This window comes from Dama dama, chromosome 3 (genome assembly GCF_033118175.1).
Source record: "Dama dama isolate Ldn47 chromosome 3, ASM3311817v1, whole genome shotgun sequence".
Lineage (NCBI taxonomy): Eukaryota > Metazoa > Chordata > Mammalia > Artiodactyla > Cervidae > Dama > Dama dama.
In genome coordinates, this window is record NC_083683.1 from 65,719,766 (window position 1) to 65,741,964 (window position 22,199).

At 45.1% G+C, this 22,199-nt stretch overlaps 1 pseudogene; it reads right to left on the bottom strand.

Moving 5' to 3' along the window:
• Window positions 1-2,118: 2,118 nt before the first annotated feature.
• On the bottom strand, window positions 2,119-2,992 carry LOC133042568 (cyclin-dependent kinase 2-like; annotated as a pseudogene).
• Between the last annotated feature and the right edge of the window lie 19,207 nt (window positions 2,993-22,199).

Below are 22,199 nucleotides of genomic sequence, written 5' to 3' on the forward strand. Positions count from 1 at the left end.
AGTCCTGTGGCCACTGCTGAGTTTTCCAAATCTGCTGGCATATTGCATGCAGCACTTTAATAGCATCATCTTTCAGGATTTTTTTTTTTTTTTAAACTAGGAACTTTCTTTTAATCAGTTACAAACTAAATTACAAATAATGTGAACAGCAAGAACACTCAAGGGCAAAAGGTGGGAGAAGAGAGAGAAAATCATAAAAAGAACAAAAGTTTTTTTTTTTTTTTTTAATTTAAATTTATTTATGTATCTGGCTGCACTGGGTCTTAGTTGTGGCATGCGGGATCTTTAGTTGTGGCATGTGTGATCTAGTTCCCTGTGAAATCACTACGTGAAATCACTCAGTTGTGTCCAACTCTTTGCGACCCCATGAACTGTAGGCCCACCAGGCTCCTCCATCCATGGAATTTTCTAGGCAAGAGTACTGGAGTGGGTTGCCATTTCCTTCTCCACAAAAGTTTTTTAAAAAAGAACAGCATATTTGCATTACAAACCCCAAGGTGCACATGGCAACAATCCCCACCCATTCCCACTTAAAAAACTACTATAACCTGAAATATAAATGTAATTGTTCATCCTTAAAGAAATGTTTTTTCCCCAATGTCCCCACTCAGTCACTGCCCTGAGTGTCAGAATTCTCAAAATGATGTCTCAACCTTAACTTTTACTCTTACGGGGTGGCCTTCAGAGGAAGATGGGACCTAGCACCTTAAGAATCTTAAAAAGAAGAAAAAAATTCAAACATCTTTCACTTGCCTCATAAGGTCAGGGTGAAGCACAGTCCCTGTCCCAGAGCCTCCTAGACACGCCTTGCCCACAGGAGGGACAGGCAAGAAGCCTAGGGGCCATCATACATACTGTAGCCCCACCAGGACTGCAGAGACTGGGAGTCTTAAGTCTCCCAGATGTTAAGTGAGATGAAACACTACAATTAGGGTATAAACTGGTTGGATCTATTTTTTAAAAACCCAATTCTTTGAAACAGGCCCCTCCACAACGTTTTAGTTTTGCTTGGTTTTCAGAGGTTCCAGCTTAGCCCCCACTGCTCAGTGGGCCTTACACAGTGGCTCTGGAGGCTTGGGGTCTCTATCATCCCAGATACAGAGAATAATAATAGTGGGGCTTTCAGAGACTGGGATGGCAAAGCCTATGTGGACGGAGGAAAAAAGTCTTTTTATTTTGTCTTAAAACAAAAACAAAAACCCAGCCCTCTTAAGCAATGACTAAGAGGAGAGAAGAGAGGCTAGTGAAGGCTGACTTCAGTTCAGTTCAGTTCAGTCGCTCAGTCGTGTCCGACTCTTTGCGACCCCATGAATTGCAACACGCCAGGCCTCCCTGTCCATCATCAATGCCCGGAGTTTACTCAAACTCATGTCCATCGGTGATGCCATCCAACCATCTCATCCTCTGTCGCCCCCTTCTCCTCCTGACCTCAATCTTTCCCAGCATCAGGGTCTTTTCCAATGAGTCAGCTCTTCGCATCAGGTGGCCAAAGTATTGGAGTTTCAGCTTCAGCATCAGTCCTTCCAGTGAACACCCAGGACTGATCTCCTTTAGGATGGACTGGTTGGATCTCCTTGCAGTCCAATGGACTCTCAAGAGTCTTCTCCAACACCACAGTTCAAAAGCATCAATTCTTCGGTGCTTAGCTTTCTTCACAGTCCAACTCTCACATCCATACATGACCACTGGAAAAACCATAGCCTTGACCAGATGGACCTTTGTTGGCAAAGTAATGTCTCTGCTTTTTAATATGCTATCTAGGTTGGTCATCACCTTCCTTCCAAGGAGTAAGCGTCTTTTAATTTCATGGCTGCAATCACCATCTGCAGTGATTTTGGAGCCCCCAAAAATAAAGTCTGACACTGTTTCCACTGTTTCCCCATTCTGTTTCCCATGAAGTGATAGGAGGCTGACTTAAGTGCATCTAATACTGAAGTGTCCTTTCAATTTCACCTATTTCTTCCCTCCACTCCATCACACAGAGTGGACTGGTTAAGAGGGGCAGGTGAGTGCTAAGGCAGCCAGACAAGATCGGTGAGCTAAGAGCCCAGGGCCGAGCCAGATCACACTTGCACTGGAGAAGAGGGTGATACTGGGGGTAGAGGCTTGAGAAGGTGATCAGAGTCGAAAGTGAGGCACTGGCTTGGTCATATCCTTGAAGAAAGGGTGAGCCAGAGCTGCCTTGGCTGAAATCCGCTTGTTAGGGTCATAGTGCAGCATTTGTGGTAACAAGCTCCGTCCGTCTTCATCTGGCACCACATTGCTAAAATCTTGCCTGGCCCACTTGGGGAAACTTGGCTTATAATCTGGCATAGAAGTAACTCCTGGCCAAACCCACCTTATCTGGGCCCTCCAGGGTCCGAAAGATCCAGAAGAGCTGGTCAATCTCAGAATCTCCGGGGAACAGGGCCTGGCGGGTCACCATCGCAGCAAAGATGCAACCGAGGCTGCAGATGTCCACGGTTGTGGAGTAGTCTTTGCAGCCCAGAAGGATTTCCAGTGCTCATTACCACAGAGTCACCACCTCGTCAGTGTAAGTATGAACAGGGACCCCAAAAGCTCTGGCTAGTCCCAAGTCTGCTAGCTTGATGGACCCATCTGCATTGATAAGCAGATTCTGAGGTTGGAGGTTTGGTGCAGGACCCGATAAGAGTGGCAGAAAGCTAGGCCCCGACGCAGCTGGAACAAGTAGCTCTTTATAGGGGAAGAGGAATGCCAGTGAGCACAGGGGCATCCATGAATTTCTTGAGATCCTGGTGCAGAAACTCAAAAACCAGGTAGAGTCTGTTTTCTGTGTGAAGGACATCCAGCAGTTGGACAATATTGGGATGATGAAGCTCCTTGAGCAGTACTGGGTACACACACCCTCTGTCTCAGTGTCCAGGCGGATTTTTTTAAGTGCCACCACTTCTCCTGTCAACTTGTTCTTGGCTTTGTACACAACTCCGTATGTGCCCTCTCTGATCTCTTCCACTTTTTGGAAGTTCTCCATGAAGCCTGGCAAGTCGGGTCAGCCCGGCCCTGGAGCGGGGGCCTGGGAACCCTGCAGAAAAAGGCAACCAGCTCTTGGGAGTGAGGAGGGGAAACAGGGCCCAGCACTGCAACCTCAGGTTGAGGTCGGGATGGAACGCAGAGTACCTCTCGCTCTTGTCAATTTATCCAACTTGAAACAATATTGCGACCTCCGCCCCTCCTCCCCTCCAGTTCCCTTTCAGGATTTTAATGGTAGTTCTATTTAATTTTCTGAGGACCTTCCATATTGTTTGCCATAGTGGCGCCATCAATTTACGTTCCCAACAACTTTTTTCTCTATGTCCTTGCCAACACTTACTAAGGTCTTTTGGATAATAGCTTTTCTGAGCGGTGTGAGGAGATAGCTCATGGTTTTGATTGGCATTTCCCTGATGATCAGTGATGTTGAGCCTCTTAACATCTGTTGGCCATCTGTATGTAGTAATCTTCAGAAAAATGTATATTCAGATTTACTGTCCTTTTTTTTTTAAGCTGTGTGAGTTCTTTATATATTTTGGATATTAACCACTTATCAGATAAATGTCTACAATTTGCAAGTATTTTCTCCCATTCAGTACTTTTTTCATTTTGTTGATGGTTCCCTTTGCTGTGTAGAAGCGTTTGATGTATACTCACTCCTGTTTATTTTTCCCCGGGTGCCAAATCCAAAACATGTTTGTCATGACTAATGTCAAGGAGCTTACCACCTGTGTTTTCTTCTAGGAGCCTTGTGGTTTCAGGTCTTACCTTCAAGTCTTTGTTTGTAGTGTAAGTAGTCACTTGGTTTCATTCTTTGGCATATGGTTGTCCAGTTGTCAACATATCATTTGTTGAAGAGAGTGTCCTTTCCCCAATGTGTATTCTTGGCTTCTCTGTTATGTAACTGACCCTATATGCACGAGTTTATTTCTGTTTGTTTCTATCTCTATGCTGTTCTACGGGGCTGTGTGTATGTCATCATGCAATGTTATAGTTTTATCAGGGAGCATGATGCTTATAGCTTTGTTCTTCTTTCTCAATATTGCTTTGCCTATGTAGGGTTTTTATGGTTCCATATAAATTTTAGGACTGTTTGTCCTATTTCTGTGCAAAATGCCATTGGAATTTTAACAGAGATTGCATTGAATCTGTAGGTGCTTTAGGTAGTACAGACGTTTTAACAATATTAATTCTTCCAGTCCATCAACACAGTATATCTTTCCATTTATTTATGTCTTAAATTTCTTTCATCAATGTCTTATAGTTTTCAGTGTATAAGTCTTTCACCTGCTTGGTTAAATATATTCCTAGCAATTTTATTCTCTTTGATGCAATTGTAAATGGGACTTTTCCTTTAATTTCTCTTTCTGATAATTTGTTTTTAGTGTGTAGAAATGGAACAGATTTCAGTTTACTAATTTTGTATCTTGCAACTTTACTGAATTCATTTTTTAGGAAGTCTTTATGTTGTTGTTTTTTTTAACATATACTGTCATGTCATTTGCAAATAGTGACAGTTTTACTTCTTTCTAATTTGGATGCCTTTTCTTTCTCTTGCCTTCTAATACTGTGTTTAATAAAAGGGACAAGAGTGAGCATCCTCATCTTGTTTCTAATCTTAAAGGAAAAGTTTTCAGCTTTTCATCTCTGAGTGTGATGTTAGTTATGGACTCTATTATGGACTGTATATATGGTCTCTATTATGTTCAGGTGAATTCCCTCCATACTCATGTTGTTGAGTTTTTATCATAAATGAATGTTAGAAATTTGTCACATAATTTTTCTGTATCTATTGAGATGATAATATAATTTTTATTTTTCATTTTGCTATTGTGGTGCATCACCTTGTTTTGAAGATGTTAAACCATCCTTGCAGCCTTGGAATAAATCCCACTTGATCATGATGTCTGATCCTTTTAATATATGGTTGAATTTGGTTTACTAATAATATTTTGTTGAGGATTTCTGCATCTATGGTTACCAGGGATATTGCCCTGTAATTTTCTTTCCCTGTGATGTCCTAATATGATTTTGGTATAGTATTTTTTCATCTTTGAAAGCTGGTTAGAATTCACCAATGAAGCCACTTGAAACTTTCGTTTTTTGGAAGGTCTTACTGATTCAGTCTCCTTACTAACAATTGGTCTGTTCAGACTTCCTATTCCTCATGAGTCTGTCTTAGAATATGGTACGTTTCCAGGAATGTAGCTATTTCTTCTAGGTTGTTCAGCTTGTTGGCATACAGTTGTTCACAGCAGTTTCATGAACGTTTGTATTTCTGTGGCATCAGCTGTAATGTCTCCTCTTTAATTTCTTTCAGCCCTTTCTCTTTTTCTCTTGGTAAGTCTCACTAAAGATTTGTCAACCAAAGACCATCTCCTGGTTTCACTGGTATTTTCTATTGTCTTCTTAGACTCTATCGCATTTGCTTCTGCTCTGATCTTTGTTATTTCCTTCTTTTTATTAACCTTTGTTTGTTCTTTTTAATTCCTTGAGATATAGTTGTTTATTTGAGATTTTCTTGTTTCATGAAGTATACACTTGTCACTACAACCTTTCTTCTTAGAACTGCTTTTGCTTCATCCCATAGGTTTTCATACATTTTATTTCCATTTTCACTTGTCTCAAGGTTTTTATGATTTCTCTGTTGACCTATTCATTTGTTTGGTAGCTTGTTTAATTGCCACATATTTGTGAATTTTCTGATTTTAATCTTGTAATTGATTTCTACTTTCATAGCACCATGGTGAAAAAATATGGCTGATATGATTTCAGTCTTCTTAAATTTGTTAAGAAGATCATGGCCTAAAACATGATCTATCCTAGAGAATGTTCCATGCACACTGGAAAAAAAAATGCATTTTGTGTTGCTGTTGGATGGAATGCTTTATTTCTGTTAAGTCCATCTTGTCTAATTTGTCATTTAAGGCATATGTTTGATTTTCTGCCTGAGTGATTTCTATTGATCTAAGTGGGTTATTAAAATCCCCTACTGTTATCATACTGCTGTCTGTTTCTCTCCTTAGGTATGTTAATATTTGCTTTGTACATTTAGGTGCTCCTATATTATGTGCATAAACATTTACAAATGTTATATATCCTTGTTGAATTGACCCTTTAATCCAAAGAAGTATTCTTGAGAGGGCTAGTGACTAACATCCTTGCTGAAGACAAGACTCAAGACTCCCCTCTGCCATTTAAGCATTTTAAGTAATTACAAACTGTTAGTAAAATGTAACATACTATAGAGAAAAGTTACCTTAACAGGTGGGATAAGACATCAAAAAATGCTAATTCTGCTTAGTTCTAGAGTCCAGTAAGTAACTTAGAGAATACTGACACAAAGTTAAAAATAATCTCAGTACTGATCCATAGCTGAAAAGCAGACTATTGATCATCTAAAGCCTAGTTCAGAAGAGCTGACTAGATAAGAAATACTTATATTAAAAATGATCCTATTACAACATCTACCCAGCTCTTTTCACCTTTACTTTTACCCTATTGCTTATGACACCTCCTCCTCTCAGCAGTAGAAACTCATGAAGAGAGTCCATCTTTGGATTAGATACCTTTAGATTTTTCTCTGTGGAAGACGGAGGCGTCTTAGCGTTCTCTGATGAGTAGTGCTTAGCGTATCAGTTTCCCTCTTGGAAAGCTGCAGTAGATTGTCTCCAAAGCTGGCTGCCAAGTATGCCTTCTATGTCAGTGTGCAAATGCTCGTTTCTCATCAAGATGCAGTGTTTGTGTACCCATCCGGTGAACTGGTCTGGCTTGTGACTTGCTTTGATTAATAGAATGCAGAAATGACATTCTGAGAATTCCAAGCCTATGTCTCTAGAGTCTGTAGCACCTGCTTTCACTCTTGGAAACCAGCCGCCCTGCAAATGTCAGACTAAATTACTGAGTGATGAGGCCACCAGGGGGAGAACCTAAGTGCTCCGAAATTGGGAGTGAGCCCATCTTTGATTCTCAAACCCCGCTTGAATCACTCCAGGTGATACTATAAGAGAGAGGCCCGGCCAGCTCTCAGCTTTTAAGCCATTCCAACTGAGGTCACAGGCACCACAGAGCAGAGAGGAGCCATCTGCACTGAGCCCTGCCCAAACTTCTGATGCAGAGAAACATGAACAAATAATAAAATGGTTGTGGCTTCAAGCTGCTAAGATCTGGGTGTTTTATGATACGGCCACTGACACCTGAAACAAAGTACAGATAACCTGGCTCTGGAGGATTTGGGATACAGTGGTTAAAATTATGAACTAAAAAAGAAAATGGCATTAAGAAAGTATACGTGTAACGTGGGAAATAATCCTCCTCTTGGAACCTGGCAGAGTGAATGAAACGGGGAAAGCAAACTCACAGCCGTAACGCAGAGGCCCCACTGCCGCCCACAGTGGGCCCCGGGCACAGACAGCTGTCAGATGAGGTCCTGCAGATCCCGGGCTGCCCGGCAGCGTGCGTGTCTCTCAGATGGCAGTAACCACAGCACGTATGACTGTAATCCTTTATCGTCTGACATACATACATACCGTAGCGCTATCCTCTCCTCTTTGTTTTTGACTTTTTTGCTTTTAAATGCTCACGATCTTTACTGTGAAAAGGGAAAAAAAACAATAAACCAACAAACAAAACCTGTTTGTGGAAAAAAAGCAAAAACGTGGGGGGGAGGGAAATCACCTGAATGTGGACGTACCTCCTGTTTAATGTTTCGTACCTAAGGAAATAAAAACAAACAAAAACTGATGAGAGAGACTCTAACTGATGGCTATGATGACATCATGGCAAGAGTTCGCCACACCATGCTTTTGCTTCTTTGTGCAGCTTATAATGATCATTAGTAAACTAGGAAAATGATGACTGTTGGGGCTCTGAGTGGAGAACGGGGACACAAAGGTCTTTAAGTCCTCAATCGTGACAAGCCTATTCATGACCTATTTGGGAGAGTCAAATAGTTCTTTGGCTCCCAAGACTGTTGCTTAAGAGTGTTAGTTTACATTTGGAGGAAGATAAAATCTTTAAATTACAAGTATGAAAATTTAAAAAAAATTCTCATCCTCCTTTAAAAATCCCTATCTACAAAATACTTCAAATTTGTTGCCATCCTACTTTTTTCCTTTAATTAAACGACAGGCCAAAGAATAAATTATATATCCGAGCAATCTGTCTGCCTTTTTAATTGCTTTTTCTGTCATTAGAGCCCTGAAAAGACTGCTGCTCTCTTAGTCCATTTCCCTACATTTTTGGCCTCGTATCTTTCACTTCTGATGAGATTTTCCAGTCACCTAACCTCCTCTGGTTTACTGATTCCAATTAATCTGTCTTCATGTGACTGAGCATGAGACGGAGCCAGGGTGCACCTGGACTGCCTTGCAAGGACAAGGTCTGATCAGTTTGCTGGTCCAGTGGGACTGTGGACAGGTCTCTGCAAAGTGTGAATGAAGATCTGGCGGATGGCACTCTTCTGAAAGGCGCATACACATATGCGCTTTCTCTTTTACCCTTGTTTAAAATTTTAATTAACAAATCTAGTCACACAAAAAAAATAAAAGCAGATTAGCTTATTCAGGAGGCACTGCTGGGAGGTGGGAGTGGGGTAGGGAAACTCTTGACATAAGGGTAGGAAAAAAGTGAAGTTGCAGCAGCAAAATGTCCCAAAACAAGTCATTTCACACTCTTAAAGCTCCCTGATTAAAGAACTGTGGATCTGAAAATAGTAGTCTTGGTAGTTCTGAATTAGCTATTACCTCCCTTTTGAGTTTGGTCAGTGAGAAAAAAAAGAATATTCTGGAGAACACTGAAGTTTCTGATCTCTCTGTCCTAGGTGGAAAAAAAAATTTCTGATTCCTGGCAATTCTAAACATTAAGTCAGGGGACATTTGGCCAACTTACCAATGGACAGTAGAACCTGAAGGAAAACTAACAGTGTGCTTGTTTTCCCACTTAGGACCCCTATAAGTGCTATCATGATTAGTATTGTATGCCTCAAAATATAATGCAAATAGATGCAAATATTCATTACAGTGGACTTCCCAGGTGGCTTAGTGGTAAAGAATCTGTCTGCTAATGGAGATACAGTTCCATCCCTGAGTCAGATCTGCTGGAGAAGGAAATGGCCACCCACTCCAGTACTCTTGCCTGGAAAATCTCATGGACAGAATGGCCTGGTAGGCTTTAACGTCAGTTAGGTCTTTCCTGGGTTTGCACACTGCCCTGCACATGTGCAAAAACTCTCATGTCTTCAATAATATGCTATGGCTTTTCAAAGCCCTCTATGGACATCTTCACTAGCTTTTTCCCTTTTTCAGTATTTTGGTCAGCTTCTTGTTAACGGGTATGACTGCCTTAGAAAGCTGTGATGTTGCTGATTGTTTTCAACTACCAACTTGGAGAGAGCATTGTTTACAGAGCTGTTTACAGGTAAAGTTCAGATAAGGCCTGAGAATGCGGGCCTTTCCAGAGAGTGAGATGCAAATAGTGACTATTCTCTGGGGCTGGGGATTTGGGGGGAGCTACACACGCAATCTGCTAGCCTGCTGGACCTCAGAGATGCTGTAGTCACAAGGCTGTTGCTGCTCAGGGCTACCACAGATGCAGAGAGAGCACAAGGAAACTGGTTCAGCTGAATTGCCACCTTGTTCCTATTATGATTCCGCTGTTGTTACCGAATAAACACTCCCTGGATTGTTGCAATCCTCTGGTGAGTCTCCAGAGTTCTGCAAAAGGTGATCTGGGGCAACTTTTACCAGTATTCTCTTTGCTTATATGGAGTGAAGGATTTTCAGGTCATTATTCTACCATTCTAGAAGCACTTCTCCAGATGAGGAACCAAAGGTCCAGGTAGGCTACGTAGTTGCCCAAGGACCCAGAGCCAAGCAGCACCAAACCCAGAATCTCAAATCCAAAATCCAACTTTATACTCAACTCCCTCCCACTCAAACAGTTTTCTGGAACTTCTCATCAGAGGAGAAGCAGCGGTTACAAAACCTCCGTCGCCTACATACATGTTAGATAGCATTTTTAACAAAGCCCTTTCACACTGATCTCCAGTCTTAAGCTTTGAACTTTGTACTAGTCAGTATCATCACACCCACCAATATCATCTTCTATAAAATGTATTTCTGCCACAGGATCTTATATCCCTCTCCAGTTAAGACTCTTATTCAGCTGGAGCTCTACGCCAGCATCTCCTTAGCACTTATTATGAAGGTTTACATTGGCAAGATTTACTTTCAGGATGAAATTGAGTACCAGAGTCAAATATAAGGCCCATACCCAAGCAGAGTAAATGATGTGTGCTACCCCAAGGGTATCAGCCACGGTACCTGAACTTCCTATAAATTTTTCGGTAACACATGAGCAGCAGGTAAGCTTCAGCTGTCCATGCTTGATAACAGCTGAAGAAGAGATACCCAGGGTCTGGAAGAACTGAACAAAATTCTGTTCAAATTCCTCTTGAACAAGAAGTATGCTTAAAACATTGTACATTCTTGAGCACAGACCTGTAATAAAAGTAACAGTGAAAGGTAAATCTTTTACCATGGTGCCCAGCTGCACTATTTATTACAAAGTCTGAAGTGTCAGAATGGACAGTCATTGCAGTGGTATCAATATTACGGCTCCTGACATCTCTCTTTATGGGCTCAGTTGACCTGAAGTAAGAAAACCGTTTCCCGTACTAACAGGGCATTTTTCAATGATCTACTTGACCTCTGCCTCTGGGCTTAGCAGTCAGAGTGGTAAGATGACATTTTTAGCAGAACAAAACCCAAAGAATTTAAGCTTAAGGGAACCCAAATCCAACAACGTGGGAGCCATGAACATTTAATTAGTTAATACCCATCTCTTCCTGCAGGGATTTTAGTACCTGTCTGCACACTGAAATCACCGGGGAGCTTTAAAAAAAATTCTTAAACCAATTAAATCTGAATCCCTCCAGGGAGGGACCCAGCCATCAGTATTTCTGAAATGTTTTCCAGCGCTTCTAATGTGAGAACCACTGTGTAAAGACATTACGGACACACACACCCCCCCAGAACTAGCTTTGGCCGATTTCACAAAGTATAAGACATCTATGTGAGTCTGAATTTCAGATAAAAAGAATTTTTAAAAATACAAGCATGTCCCATGCAACATTTGGAACATAATCAAAAAATTGTTTGCTGTTCCTCTGAAATTCAAACGACTGTCCTATAATTTTTCTGTAAAACCTACACAGGACAAAATTGAAAATTGAACAGTAGGGGCATGGATAACACTCTACCAACAGAGAAATGTCACTAGTTGGTAATTTCTTATTAAAAAAAGAAAAAAGATCACCTGGAACCTAACAAAACTGTGCCAGGCCAAAGCCATCCCGGGCAGTTTCCAAGTCCTGGAGGAGGACAGAGGGCCACAGGAATGTTCCAGACAGGCCTCCTTCGTGCCCATGTCAGCCTGCTAGGGCTGCCCTGGCTAAACACCACAGGCCGGGGGCTTAAACAGCAGAACGTTCCTGTCTCACTGTTCGGGAGGTTTCAAGTCCACAATGGAGGTGTTGGCAGGCCTGGCTTCTCCTGAGGCCTCTCTCCCCTTGGCCTGGCTGGGCCTTCTTGCTGTCCTCTCATAGTCTTCTGCCCGTGTGTATGCATCCTTGTCCAAATGTCCTCCTATAAGGACGCGAGTCCTACTGGATTGGGCCCCACCCGAATGACCTCATTGTATCTGAATTACCTCTTTGAAGGTGGAGTCTTGAAATACAGTCACATTCTGAGGTGGTGTGGGGTTGGGTCTTTTAACGAGTGAACTGGGAGGGACACAGTTCAGCCCAGAGAAGTGCCCCTCGCTGGACTGCCGGGCCGAGGTGGGGGGAAGGCCGTGGGGTGGCCTAGTCTGATCAGTCCGCCTCCCAGCGCCCTACCACCCAGGAACGGGACAAGGAGACGTTCTCAGGGAAATGACAGAAATGAGCGTCAGGAGGGCAGAGGGAGCACCACTCTTTTCTGGGAAGAAAGGGGTAAGAGCCATGCTATCATGTAGGAGGAGGATTAGAGGAAGAGAAGGAGAAAGTGTCGAAATCAGAGGAACCGTGTGCAGGAGAAAGGAATATAGAGATATTAGCCATTCTTCCAGAGGTTGAGAACCCTGGGGAAGGGAATAGAAATCACCCTTTCTATAGCTAAGGGTAAACTCCTGGAAACTGAACCCCACAAAAAACAAACCAAAAACACTGCTCCCTTTCCTCTGGTATTTTAGGGAGGGGAAAAAAACCGCCTCAAGTGTTAGGCTTTGCACAGGACTGAGAGTCGGGCCGTCATTTTACTGAATTCTCGGCCTCGGTCAGCCTCTAAGAGCACAGTTCGTTGTTTCCCGGCAGCTGACCTGGGTTTTCCTGCTCTCTGGCATGAATATGCATGGTCGGGAGCCCCAGATGTGCCAGGCCGCTGGCGGGCCTTCAGGATCTGCGGGCGCACATGCACACGCACGGCCTGCTCAGGGTTTCAGGCGGCGCCAACGGAAAGAACAGCCAGGAAGTTTCCCTCTCGGGAGTAGTCCCTGCCAGTCCATCCCCGCTGGATGCGTGGGCGACACCCGGCAGGGGAGGCCCGGGCGGGTGGAAGGGGGCCTGGGGGCGGGCGGAATCTTGACCGAGGGGGTTGGATGGAGTTAATAAAGCACATCACTCTCCTGCACGTTCCATGTCTGCCAAGAGAGTGGTAGGAAAGGGGGCGGGGAACCGGCTAACCCTGCAAAGGGAAATCCAGCCACAAAGCCACCGAACTTCTCCAGGGTGCTGAGGCACCGAGGTTCTCGCGGCCCGGCTTCTGGCGCCTTTGTCCCCGCGCCCACCGCGCGCTCTGGGCGGAAGGTCGCCGGCGAAGGCGGCTCCCCCGCCCCAGATCGGCTGCCTGGCCCGGGGCCAAAGCCCGCCGCAGCCACTCGCTGCCATTCCGACGTGAGTGAAGGCTCCTTAATAAGAGCGTAAATAAAACTCCGGGCTGAGAAATGAGTTTTCCATGCCAGCAATCACCGGCCGAACCTTGGCTGTAAATAGTCTGGCGGAGCGGCGCAGATGGAGCCCCCGCACCTGGGTGATCGCACCATCTCCGAGAAGCGCCGTGGCCGCAGCTGGGCGCAGTCCAGACGCCGGTCCTCGGGGAGGCCCGGGGATGCTGTAACCGCAGGTACCTTGCCGCCTCCCCGCCCCCGCGCTGGAATCATCTTAGCCTGCCTTGTCCTCAGGAGGACGGACCGCCAGGCCCCCTAATTTATGGTCATTGGTGTAATAGCTTTAAAGTGATTTATCTGACCGCAGAGGAGATGGCAAACGCTTGGAGGAGAACGATTGGCCGGGCAGGCTTTGTGCATTTCTGATTGGCCTTATTAATTTCCAGCGGAGCTGGGGAGCGGCCTCTTGACTGAGACAGGAAAGTCAACCTGGCAACAGCCTCTACGGAGAGGGGGTTGGGGCCTGGCCAAGGTTTAGCTCTGGAGGAAACTTAAAGAATGTACTGCTTAAAAACTCAGGGACTCTGATACTGAACTGCTTAAAAAGTCGGGGAGTCTGACAATTTGCTAGCATACTGATGAAAGTAGATTTAGTCTGAGAGAGGGTAAGGATCTTTTGATTGGACAGCTTCCTTATTCTTTTTTTTTTCCTTTTTGTTTGTATAGGCCTTGGGAGGTGGAAGGGAGGAAGAGCAGGGAAATTATTTGTTTCTTTTTAATATTTGAGTTGGTGGGGCGGGAAGCAACACTACTTAGAAGAGAAGGAATTTGAAGGTATCATGGGGGGGGGAGTGTTTCTAAAAATGCTGTATTTCACAATCATTTATGTGGGGAAAAACGATTTCTTGCCTTTTGAGTTTTCTTCAGACATCACAACTAGTATTTACTGGATATATAAATTGCTGGATAAGCACACCAATATACCGCACTTCACAAGGCCATTACTCTGTGTTACTGCAGTAAGTGTCATTTACGTGTCACCCTTGAGTGATGCAACTTAGTCCCTTGAATAAGAGGGACTAAATAAGAATACTGGGGGAGTTATATTTAGTGCAAACTATTTCCATATGAATGAATAACCCATTCAGTAGGGGTGGATATGCAATTCAAATGTATATATATTCATTTACTGTATTTATTTGTGTGTGGGGGGGACTCAAATGTAGACACACAGCACTAGGCAACCCCCAAACACAATCCTTGAAACACTGTTCCTCCGGGGGCCCAGAACAAAGCCAGAGAGCAAGGGCAAGGACATGACTGCTGGGGAGAGGGGCAGGCTGGTGTCACACGTGCAGTGGCACCCTCATTTCTTTTATTTATAGCTCTAACCAGAAAAATAGACTGGGAGCAGCTTATTGTGCTGCCTGGACCAATGAGTGGTTGCCTTAAATGTCACTCAGTTGGAAGGCTGTGCATTTCATTCACTGCCAGGTTACAAGAAGCTCTGAAGCAGGTCGGAAAGGCGCCCAGTGGTTGTCCTGCCACCTATCAAGGTGAGCAAGTGCAGTCCTGCCAGGTAGGCTGGCCCAGTGGGGGATGAGAGCTGCCTGTCATCACGGACAAATCTCATCAAATGCTGCCTGAGTAGAAAGGAAGGTGGCCCATTTAGTCATATTACAAGAGCCAAGTGGAACGGAAGGGTAAGGGTTGCCTTCCAGAGCCACAAAAATGGATTTGGAGGTTAGGAGCAGCGATCTGTTTGGGCCACAGCATGTGCACGACACGCAGACGCTGTCTCCAGCCCCCTAAATGTGTAACACTCAACGTGAAATAAGTCCAGTAACATGGGGTGCTGTAGAGAATCAGAGGTTAAGAGTCTGCAAAGGTCAGGGAAGGTGTTCCGGGTTGACCACTGCAGTGGATCACGAAGGATGAAAGGGAGTTGGTCCAGGATAGAAGGTGAAGGTCATGCCGACCATGGGTGGATCGTGGAGCATAAGGGTGGGCGCAAAGAACAACCCTGTTTAGTGCCTGCTGACGATCCTGACAAGTTCAAGCTGCATGTCATCTCTGTATGAAACTGTTTATAAGATGCCAGAAATTTCACCCCCTAGTAAAGATTACCCGTCAGGTGTCTCCTAATTTTTTCAAGACCAAAATGGAAAACCAAGTATGTTTAAGAACATCAAAGCCACAATGACTGCAGAGCAAGTCAAAACCACAGAAGAGAACTAAACTCTGAACTCTTTGAATATAACTGTTTTTAGCTTAAAATAATCCTCCACTAATTTGACATGTGACCCAGAAACTAACAAGAAGTGCTCTCTCCCCAGCCTTCCAGCTGAACTCAGCCATACTGGTCTCTAAGGAGAGACAGGCTGGCAGCCGGGCAGCAGCGTTGCCTCTGTCCACACAAAGATCTGGCCCTGCCTCTCCACCTGCCCCTGTGGGCTGCTCTCAGGACGGGCAGGAAGCTCATCTGTCATCACAACAGAAATCTGCTCCGTTGGTTTGCATTCTTTTGCTCACCAGGAAGCTCCTTCCCAGGCCACTGCGGTGGATGTTTCAGTAAAGATGCTGCTCCCCCTTCCTTCCTCAGCCTCCTGGCCGCCTCCTCCCCTTCCTTCTGAACGGCTCACTGTCCAAGATGGAAATCACGGCTGCGGAACTGACTACTGCCCTCAGATAAAGAAGAAGAGGGAAGCACCCCTGCTCTCTTACTTCAATCTACCTCAGAGGCTGTGTCTCACAGCGATTCCGGTCTTCTCTACAAAGATGCAGTGGTTCTAATCTTGTCTCAGAGAATACACACTCCCTTCCGTCATGGGCCCTGGGGCCACCACCGACAGCATTCCCACATCCTCCGTGCTCCTATGCTGTCCATTTCCTGTCCGACCTGAAAGTAGCTCCTTCTGGTTTTTGGCTGTATTGTTTCAATACTTCCCTGCGCTTTGGATTTGAGCTTTCTCAGAGGCTTCCTTGAAGGAATCACAGTGCCTGTGTATCAAGGTCAGAAGCCTGTATAGTATAGCCTAGGGGCTTGCCAGTGGGTCTTGCACTTGTGAACAGCAGTTCCCGGTGACCGACAGGCCTTGGGGTTTTATGTATTCATTTTGCAAATGAATTACAAGAAGTCCTTTCACTTGTCCTAGGGCATGCGGAGAGAAATAAGAGTTCTCTAGTCTCAGGCCCAGACCCTAAATGTGTAACCCTCACACAAGAGCCCAACAACAGAGGTATGAAGAGAGCTTTGCCAAGTTGGAGAATGTGCAAGGAAGGGCCACTCTTCCCTGTGCGTCGGTAACAGCCCTCGTGTAGGAAGGATGAAGGGAAATCAAGGGAAGAAGGGGTGGAAAAACTCACGCCAGCCAGGGGTGGACGACAAAGCCAAAGCGGGAGGAGGAAAAGTAGGACAGGTGGAGAGAAGACAGGGAGGAGTCTATGGGGCTGTTTAGAAAAGAGAACCAACCAACGGAAAGCAGGACACGGACAGCAGTGAAAAGGGGAACCGGTGACTGTCTCCACTACTGCTCAGCTGCACCCAGGGCAAACACCATCATGGCTACACTATGGCCATTTCACCAAAAGATGCTGAAGCTTCAGACACAAGTGACCTAGAGTGCCCATAATATGTTACTAAGAGCATGAGGCAGATATAGAAAAAGGAAAAAAGACCCAGGCATTAATAAGCTGGGAGGAAAATGCACTGAAATGATATTAGCTACTGGTGGTAAGATTATGAATTATTTTAATTTTCTTTCTACTCATCTAGATTTTCTGTTCCATAGTGAGTGTGAATACTATTTTAACAGGCTACTTACTAATGGAGTAATCTTTAATAAAACATATCCTGATAAAAGGGTTCCTAAAGCTTATTTAAGTTCATGATAATAGCATCTGATCCTTAAATAGAAAAGCAAAGGTAAGAAAAATTGGACTGTTTCATTCAGTATGCAGGTTTTCTACAGGTCATTTGGGGGCATGTCTCATTTATACAGACAAACAGCAGCCACCTCGCCCTCCCTCAGCACACGAGGGCAGCGACCAGCCTAGAGCCCTCTTAGCATCCCCTGCCTCTAACACGGCACCCGCAGAAGCAAATGCACAGCCAATAAATGTTGTTTAATGAAAAGATCCTAGACCTTCTATCCTAAACCTGGAAGTCTTTTCTCTTACAAGAATGACGTTCATGCTTCAGCATGCATCACAATTATCTGGAAGACTTGTTCAAACACTGAATGCTGGGCCCGACTCCCAGAACCTTGAAGTTCACAGGTCTAGGGCAGACCTTAGAATCGGCATCTCTAACTGGTTCCCAGCTGGTACTGATGCTGCTGACCCAGGACCAGACTTGGAGAACCACTGCTCTGTCGCATACTGTCTTTGGGTGGATCTTGAGGGCTGCCTGCAACCAGACATACTTTCACAACCATGACTTGAAAGAATGCTCCAAGATACCATGAAGGGGAGTCACAGCTAAAAAGAGCTGGCAGAAAGCTCAAAGAATGCTTTAAAACTCAATTCAACAGCTTATTAATTATATTTTGTCCAGTACTGGTACTTGTTGAAGGGATCTCAAAAGACATATTTCCATTGCTTGGTATCTTCAGGTCATGGATTCCAGAACAGAGTACAGAAAACGGAAAATAATATGTACGGTTGGATAACAAAATGTGTGGTACTGAGAGGTTCTGTGGGAATTAGAGGAGGGAAGGACTATTGTCAACTAGACTTGCACAGAAAAGCTTTGCCAAAAATCTACATTTGGGACCTTGGAGGGTGGTATTCAGGGTATTTACTGCGGTACAGCAAATCACTCCAAAACTCAGTGGCTTAAAACTACTATCGCTGCATCATGGTTCTGTAGGCTGACTGTACTTGGTGGGGTGGTCCTGCCTTGGATTTCTTGAGTAGTTATAGTCAGAAAACAACTAGGACTAGCTGGGATTGGAGTTACCGCAAGGCTCAACTGGACTGGCTGGCTAATGGAGCTTCTTCACTCACCTGCTGGTGCCTCAGCCTCCTCCACGTGGCTTATTTGCCTGTATTTATTAGTGAGAGTTCAGGGCTCGAAGGGATAGCAAACTGTCTTCTCTTAAAGAGTAGGCCCAGAATTGGCAGTGTCACTTCCGCCATAGGCTATTGGTCAAATTGGTCATAGGCCAGCCCAGGTTCAAGTGGGCAGAGGAATCTCTCTCCATGAGGGAGTGGCAAGTGTGCAGAGAAGAAACCGAGGAGATGGCAGCCGCTTTGGGGACAAACTACCCTGGATGGACAGGCAGAGCAGACGCCCTACAGCATGAAGATGCCAGTAATCACGCAGGGGCCCGGAGGAGATCTGAAAGCCCCTATACAAGAAAAATCCACGGAGCTGAGAGCTGAAATGAAGCGTCTGTATCTGATAAGCAGTGGAGAATCACTGTAAGTTCTTAGGCAGCAAAAGTGGCTTTCACTCACACAACACACACCCACACGTACCGTTCACCTGCTGGCATCAGGGCTGAGTGGTGTACAAACAACACGCACCAGGCAGGCGCGGGCCAGCCGCCACGGGTTAGAGTTTAGTGGGGGCTGCACGTGAGTCAACAGGCAGCTACAGTTTGCTGTGATGACTGCTAACAAAGAGGAACCGTGAGGTGTTAGGAGAGCATCTGACTCAGACAAGGAGACAGCAGGGAAGAGAAGGGGTAGCTCAATTAATAAAAACGTTCTCTCTAGGGGCTTCCCTAGTGGTCCAGTGGTTAAGACTCCGCACTTCCACTCTACCGCAGGGGGTATCGTTTTGACCCCTGGTTGGAGAACTGAGATCCTATATACCATGCAGCAGTGGCTGAAAAGAAAAGATCCCTCTAATACAAGTTTCTGGAAAAGACAGAAGCCAAGGAGACCCGTGAGTGACAGCTGATTCAAACTAAGACACTGTAAATCTTCATCGCTAATGAATGACAATGCAGCCCAGACACGGAGTATACTTTGAACATGATGGGTGTTAAAGCTGTCACGATATCCCTTTGCAAGATTTGGTTCTGCCCAATATATAAAAGCATCTGGCGAAACTTGTCAAATGACAACAGGTGGTTGGAAAGCTACCAAGGCATTATTTGGCACACCTGGGAGATCACATCAAAGGCCGCAGAGGAGAGCATTCTTTCTCAGGCCCTGGAAGCACCTCCCGGATTCCAAAGAAAGAGCTTATTGTCCTCTTGGAAGTACACAGAGTCACTGAACAACGTTTAGGGGAGGAATCTTAAGTTTTGTTTGTTTTTGTCTAGATGAGCTCATGTGTTTAGGACAACACCTGCAGTAAATTGCTCATATGCTGTGACAAGGAAATAGACTGCTTATCATAATCCCCAGATCCCATTTCTCCACCAGAAAGCAGGGTCCACTAGTCCCCGCTGCCCACCACCACTTCCCACAGCCAGGGTACTGCCAAATGCACAGCAGAGGATCCATGAGTATTTGACTAGCTTAGAGGGTATATCAAATTTTGTACAGATCACAGATGGTGATGGGGCTAGGTACACCCCAGGTACTTAACTCTGCACCCCAAACTCTGCCAAGAGCTCTCAGTGTACAGTTAACTGTTTGGAGAAATGGAGAAGGGTCTGTTGTACCACCGGGAACACAGGAGTAGCTGTTACTCAGGCCTGGTGGAGAGGACACTGGAGCTTTGCTGAGGAAAATGGCAACAGCTAAGTCAATGAGATGAGGTGGCATCTCCTGTCTGTCACCCTCCCCCTTACGTATGTCCGGCTTGACTGTTTTCAGGCGTCTCTTTTCCTGTCTACTCCTTTTTCCTTTGCTCACGTTCAGACAAGGCTTTTCCCCAGGGACTATGCAAGTGTGGCGAGGAGGGAGGAAACGGGGAGGAATGTCCATTTTCCTCTTGCTAGCCTGGGCCACTGCTAGCTCCCATCGGAGGAGCAGTGGGGAGCTGGAGAGCAGACCGCTGGTGGAGAGAGAAGTGGAGGCAACACGAGGGTGTGAGGAAGAACCTGAATCAAGGCAGGGCAGAGAAGAAGCAATGGGACAGGAGCTGAAGGGAGCACTCTGAGCAGTGGTCAGGCAGTGGCCGGCCCGGTCCACGCTGACTTCTCTCCCTGCTTCCGGTCTGTCATTTCACTGTTAACAGCACCTTTCTTGGAAAGAGAGAGGAAATTTGGGTTCTTCAATTTTAGATATTTCGTTGTGCACAGTTAAATGCTGTATTAGTTTTCTATTCTACTGTAACATTACCACAAATGTACTGACTTAAAACAACACAGATTTATTATAATTTTGGAGGTCAGAAGTCTGAAATGGATCTTACTGGGCTGAAATCAAGGTGTCGGCAGGACTTTCTGAAGGTTCAAGATTCCAAAGATACGTTTCTTTGTCTTTTCCAGCTTCTAGAGGCTACCTGCATCCCTTGGCTCACGTCCCCTCTTCCTTCCTCTTCCCAGTCCGCTCTGGTTAGTCATGTCCTCAGACCACATCACTCTAACCTTGAGTCCAGTCACACCTCTTTCTCTTTCTGCTCCCTATTCCACTGTGATTCTATTGGGCTCACCAGGCAATACAGGATAATCTCCCTATTTTAAGGGGAGCTGATTAGCAACCTTAACTCCATCTGCAATTATGAATTCTCCGCTTTGCCATGTAACCTAACACATTCACAGGTCCGGGGGATTATTAGCATGTGGACATCAGGGAGTGGGAATGGGTGGGGTTGTTCTGTGGATCACAAACACTGCAGACCCTTACTGAAACTATACAGCCTCAAATCTTCCCTAGTTTTCTTGAAAACCAAGAACAACTCAATGTCAGTTATCTATTTGTTTTTCCTCTTACGGGTTTGCTGGAGACAGAAGTAACAATCCTAACCATCTGTCATTTACAAAAGGGAAGATTTACTGCTTTTGACTAAAAAGACGCTTGTCACAAGACCAATTCTACAGCCTTCAGTCGAGGACGGGGCCCCTGCTGCAGGGGGTGCAGAGGGTCACCTGGCTCCACTCCCTCCCGAGTGCCGCCCACTTCTCTTCACCTTGAGAGGCAGTCAAGAGGACGTGACACCCAACACAGGGGCATCGTACAGACTCACAGTCCTGGGGGACCCAGGTGTTTATCTGGGTCAGTTTTAGGGCTTCTGTAGAATTGAAAGGCTGTCATGCAAAACGACTCCTGGCCATTTATTAGTCGACTCAAGCAAGGTAACACAACTTCAAGCATGCTAGACAAGCATGCAAGAGGGGTACCCTCGTTCTAGGCAGGCTAGACTTCAACAAGACTTGGATTGGCTATTGTTTTTGGACAACACTGGGAGACATCACAATTAGGCAGAGGAGATAAAGAGCTAACATTACCACAGAGTAATTTTTTAAGAAAAAAATACATTTCTACTTTTTTTTTTCTGAGCCATTTCCTGAATATTCCTTTAAGCTGGCAACAGGACCATTTCCCTGGTAACAAAAGGTCATTCTTAAAATGGTAAGGTGCATGGACAATTTCAGGAGCTTAGGATGGTAACTGTTGTATGTGTGTTTGTGAGAGAGAGATTGATTGAGATTAAATGGCTGTAAAAGCATGTGAAAGAGACCTTTTAGGCTACTTAAAGCATCAATAGCTACCATTTATAAACACCTTCCTTGTGTCAGGACTTTGCTGGGTATTTTATGTTATATTATCTGTGATCCTCAGAACCACCTTTCATGGTAGGTATTACAAACAAGGAAATTGAGGATAAATGAGATTAGAAACTCACCTGAGGTCACCCAGTTGTTCAATAGCAGAGAAATACCCCTCTGGTCACCCGATCTAAAGCCCTTGCTCCCTCTTGCACAGAATAACTCACTGCTGGATCACCCAGGCCTGTAAGTTAAGTGACAGCAATGGAAATATGTTGAAGGTCCACTGACAGGGCCCTGAAGACCCCCGGTTCTGGCCACGCCACCTCAATCAGCTAACACCCGGCCAGCACCGCCTCCCCCATTTCATGACTAGTGACCTGCCTGGAGCCCCGCGATGCGTCTGCAGAACTTGACTGTGAGGGCGCCCCTTGTTTCTGGTGCCTCGTGACCTCTCCCCAAAGACACGCTATACATTACAAGCAAGAAGAGATGAGGCAAACACGAAGAGGAAAGAAAGTGGAAACCGATCAAGGAAGGGTGGGGGATAAGTGGGAAAGAAAAAGACAAAACTCAGCACATTCACTTGTGTAGGAATGAGTAGCCCAATTTTGCAGATCACTGAGAAAGTGAGACATGCCGTTTGCCATGGAAAGAGTACTGCCCTTAAAA